The 5,275-nt window shown below is 33.9% G+C and overlaps 1 long non-coding RNA gene across 2 annotated transcripts; it reads right to left on the bottom strand.

Moving 5' to 3' along the window:
- Positions 1-224: 224 nt before the first annotated feature.
- Positions 225-3,995, bottom strand: LOC130979784 (uncharacterized). Of its 2 annotated transcripts, XR_009086737.1 has the most exons (4): positions 3,486-3,995; positions 3,317-3,384; positions 3,051-3,211; positions 225-271 (listed from the first exon to the last, which is right to left on the bottom strand). It is a non-coding gene; the product is annotated as an uncharacterized LOC130979784 (long non-coding RNA). The 2 variants fall into 2 exon arrangements; XR_009086736.1 differs by lacking the exon at positions 225-271 and having other exon boundaries at positions 2,978-3,211.
- Positions 3,996-5,275: the final 1,280 nt, after the last annotated feature.

Below are 5,275 nucleotides of genomic sequence, written 5' to 3'. Positions count from 1 at the left end.
AGTTTTAAGAAAATGCCAGAAAATTTGTTTTTATTCATTAAAGACATGCATCAAGGATAAACATTGCAAATAGTAATAACAATCACAGAGGTATTATTATTAGTAATTCTTATACATAGGAAGTCATATAAAGCCAAATACAATACCTACCCCTCTGATAAAATAAAACTTCAAAGGACAAGAGCGAGGGGACTCTATGAAAGCAATTAAAACCATAAAAGAAGCCTACTAATCGCTTGCAGCTTCAAATTGCGTCTTCAAACCTGTGTCACTGAAAGGGTGGAAAATTTGGGGGTGAGAACCAAACCACATGTTCTCAGTAGAGGTCGAGAATGCCGTGAAAGTAAAGAATAAAGCGCAAATAGTTAATTACATTCAGAGACATCTAAAAGAAAATTAACTTTCTTTAAAAGTATTAGTTAATTATTCAAAATCCTAGACCCATACTTTCTTTATAAAACTCTTAAAAGTTTCCTAAACTGTATGAATGACCAACCTGTTCCAAGCATAGGTTCATTAAGTCTATGCTGAACCAGTTTGATACTTTATACAAAACTAGACCTCAAGCATACCAGTCACGGCCTCAGGCCCAAACAGCTCAATCAACATCCAATCACTACATTCCAAGCAATCAGTTACAAACACAGGTAATGGGGTTCAAACACAATCAAGAGCATTTATATCAAGTATAGCAATTAGCAGTTACACAGGATTATTCATTTAGGCAAGCCAATTACAATATCCACACCCAAACAATGTCACATAGATGCATATGATGAATGTCTAGTCCTAGTGCAGGCCATGAGCTCATGTGTCGGTTGGCTGCCCGCAATCCCGACATTTATCCGGTCACGAGTAATCCCGATTTTCCGAATATGATTTTCCGTTCCTAAATAAATGCGCATATGATAATAGCCGCTCATTTGAGACAGCCTCTGCTTACTGCAGGAAAATATATATATACTCTGCTCTGCTCTGGGGAAGCGGAAAATGGCTGTAGGTAACTTAGTTTCCCTACAGAAACTCTGGGTTGCGTTAAGCGACTAGTATATATTAAATATAGCTCTGGGTTGCATCAAGCAACTAATATATATATAGCTCTGGGTTGCATCAAGCAACTAAAATATAGATATAAATATCTCTTTATTATATTACTCTTCTCTTTATTTCTCTTTACTTTGTTCTGGTTTCTCTTTTCTCTGTTCTGGTTTCTCTTTTCTCTATATCTCTTTACTTTCTCTGAATACTCAACGATCTCATATACCAAATAATCTCTTCTTAAAAGAATCATTGAAGTTTCTATCATTAAATAAGCCTTAAATATTTATTTTGATTAAGTCCTTATACTTTTATAAAAATTCGGACATAATCTCCTCTGAAAATAGGACTTAACCACCCTTACGGGTTCAAACCAAACAATTCACTTTATTCTTTTCAACCTTTTCAGCATCACATCAACTCAGAATCAAGCAAAATTCCACATTGAATCAGCCATATAGCACTAAGGTTCATCTTTAGTTTTATAAACTCATAACTGTCACTAGGACATCCTCAACACTCTATCTTCTTTTCTGCTTTTAATATAGCAAATAAACTCGGAATTGCGCAAACTTTATGTCCAGGCGTTCATCTTGAAATAAGCTTTCTAACAAACCATAGATCATAATTTTCTGGTTTCTCTAGCCTTAGGAATAAAGGAAAAACCAAGACTGCTCTGCAGTGGGTAAAACCAGAAAAACAGCAGCAGCATGTGACATTCAAAATTCAATTTAAAATCCACGTTAAATCCAATGACTTTGAAAATTAATACAGTACGACTTCACTCATCCAAGTTTCTTTTCCAATTGGTTTCAGGTCAATATCATTTTTAATGAAGAAGCTATATAACCTGGAAGTTGACTAATTTGCTGCAGAATTCTGCTTTAAAAGTTAATGAACTTATCTTCCTCCAAGTCCCATAACTTACTCATTAAAACATGGATAGCCCTGAAATTTAAGTCACATATGCTAAACATACTTAATTTTCACCTCCAATTGGTTGCATCTCAATATCTATCCAGGATCAAAAATTATAAATTCTCAAAGTTACTGATTTAAGAAAACAGAATCTGGTTTTTTCTGCATAATGCATCATCTTTCAAAAATGCATATCTTTAAAACTATAAGTCCAATTGTTCTGAAATTTTACAGCATTAAAATAATAGTACTAAAGTTTCATTTAAAATTAGTTTCGCTTCAAAATTCAATTCAGAACATTCACAGCAGAGCCAACAAGTTACTGCTGTTCCAAAAATTCTGCAGTAAAAATCAGAACCCGCAACCATTACTCAAAAATTCACCATAAATCTTATATTTAATGAAAAGGTCTCAAACTCTCCAATTCAGTCCCAATTATTCCCAAATTTAACCAGGACTTGGTTCCACGCAATTCCGTTCATCACAGAATTAGTTACAGTCTTTCAAAGTTACAGTCTTCACTTAAAGGTAATGCAGAAATTCAGATTTTAAAGCTTAACTTTGAAAAATCATAACTAAATCTTCAGTTAATACGAAACCTTTAAATTTAAATCCTAACAACTACACTTATTGAAGTTTACTCAGATTTTACTCTCATACCACTTCGATCACTAGCAAATTACTAGGCCGTCATCAAAGTAACCTTTCTATTTTGAAAACCAGATTCTTAATAATAGTTCAGTCTTTTAGGCCCTAATTCTTCAACAATTCTCAATCCAGTATCAAATATATCAAATGATTATCTTAGTCTCAACCATTTATACATAATCAGTCGAAACCACAATCCTCTACTAATCTCAAGTCACTTTCATAGCCATAGCAATATACCAAACAACCATTTCAACAACCAACAATCAATAATTCAATCATCTACCATACCTAATTACAATCAATTCTATCACAGCACCAAGCACAATTGCAATCACAATCTAACATTCATATAATCAATTAATTACTCAGCTATTAATACTATTTGCAGTTATTCAGTAAACCTTGTTGGCATTCCTAAATTAAAATCATTTTAAACCCCCTACCTCGATGTCGCAATTGCAGAATTTAACGCAATAGTTCCTTTTATTCCTAATTTGTGGCAGCAACCGCAACAGTGACGCCGATGACCCTCTGCAGCAGCGATGTCATCAACAATCGCGATAACAGTGGCTAGATGGAAACAAAAACATTTTTGGGATTTTTCCTATAACAATGAAGCGGCAAGCAGAGATAACAATAATCAAAATAGGTTGTGAGTGATACAGACTCAGATACAAGGATGAAGGAGGCTATGGTAACCAAGCAATACCAGGGCAGGGCTGAAATAGTTCATAGCAGCAACGATTCTTTCGGAAAATCGATCGTCACAGTCCACAGCTGCAGCAGCTTAATCAGTAATTAAAGAAAACAAGGAAACGAAGCCATAGCAGTAGAATTACGGTGACTACAACAACAGGGAAGATAGCTTTCTCCTCTACCTCAGCTCGTGATTCCGGCGGCGGCGGCGGCGGCGGAGCATCCTTCAACGACTCTGGCTAAGAGAACACCCACCACCACACGTTCTTCTCCTCCTCCGGTTGTTCACGATTCTCCCCCTCCTTAACCTAATCGACGACGCAGCTTCGGAGATGATAGTGGCGGTCTCCATGGTGACGGTTGCTGCGAGCTCGACGGCAGCTGAACCAGCAGCAGAGGCAACGCATGGTAGCGACAACGATGAGTGAGTGAACGTCTCCTTCGATCTCTCTCTCTCTTCGCGGTTTTGCTTCTCTTCTTCTCTGGCTCTGACGACAGCAACGGCAACCGGCACAAGGAGCGGCACAGCGCGGCGATCCTCCTTCCTCTCTTCCTACTCTGTTCCGTCACTCTCTCTCCCTGTTCTCCGTTTTTCCCCTGCCTTCCCTCTTTCCCCTTCCTTTCTTTTTCCTTTCTGTTTTCCCCCTCGAGCTCCCCGTTCCCTTTCTTTCCCTTTCTGATTGTAGATTTAGGGATTTAGTATATGAAATAGGAATTTGTGATATTAAGATTAAAATTAAGATTTTATAAAAGAATATGGATAAATATGAATAGATATTTTGATAAAATTGGAAGGAAGAGTAATTTTAAAATCAAATATACTCTCTTAAAATATTTAAGAACATCATTTATCAATATATTGCTAAGTGGAATTAATTATTTTTAATTTAAATTATAAAATAAGCATGTTAATCACATTTTTATAAAATATAGTTTAAACTCAATACTAATTATTCAAATTAAATGATATAACCTTTTATTATTTTTCTATCACCGAAACTTTAATTTCAATTTACAAAATATCTAATTATGATAAAATTACTTAAATTAAATATATAATACTTCCATTACTAAATTTTATTTCCAAAGCATATGAAGTAACCAATTATAAAAATTACATAAGAATATTAATTAACTCAAACTCCAAATATTGATAAAACTAATTTAATTATTTTTAATTGACTAATTTATAAAATAAGATATCAAGTTAATAAAATAAATCGTAACCCTTTCAGAATAAAAGTTACTTGAATTAAATTATACAATCCTTTCTAATTTTTCAATTACTAAAATTATACAAAATATTCCATTATAGAAAATTACTTAAGAATCTTATTTGATTTAAAACGAAATTATCTCCGAATCTATTTAATTATCTCTAATAAAATAATTTCTAAAATTATAAAGTTTAAACTCAATAAGGTAAAATCACAATTTATTTATATTTAGATTTTTCAAAAATGCGGGATGTTACATTCTATCCAACTTACAAGAATTTTCGCCCTCGATAATTGATATAAAATGAAGAAAAGATTTGTATTCACATCCCCTTTTGAATATTTTAAAGGTTCCAAGAAAATCATATCGCATAAACATAGAAGAAAATATACTAGGTAATGCTAGAGTTGATAAAATAACTTAACATAAGAAAAATTTTAAAATCCAAAATCAAATAGGCACATATTCGTTCACAGCTTTTAACAAAGCATGATCACTTCCTCTCGTCGCCTCAAAACTCCATAACTCCTTATAACTTCATAGACTAACCAGATTCACTTTCCGTATGCACAAATCGTGTCCCTAAGAACTAGCGCATATAAGGAATACGAAACATGAGAAGAGAAAGACAAACGGCATGAAAGGTTTATGTGAGAAATTGGAAGAATACTCAAGTTCTCAGTTGAACAAGATGGTATTTCGCCAGGATTTGAAGGAATACGTGAAATCATCAACAAACAAGGATATATATATA

The sequence above is a fragment of the Arachis stenosperma genome, chromosome 5 (assembly GCF_014773155.1).
Source record: "Arachis stenosperma cultivar V10309 chromosome 5, arast.V10309.gnm1.PFL2, whole genome shotgun sequence".
NCBI classification, from domain to species: domain Eukaryota; kingdom Viridiplantae; phylum Streptophyta; class Magnoliopsida; order Fabales; family Fabaceae; genus Arachis; species Arachis stenosperma.
The sequence above is the reverse complement of the archived record's forward strand: the minus strand, read 5'-3'. Positions and strand labels throughout refer to the sequence as shown.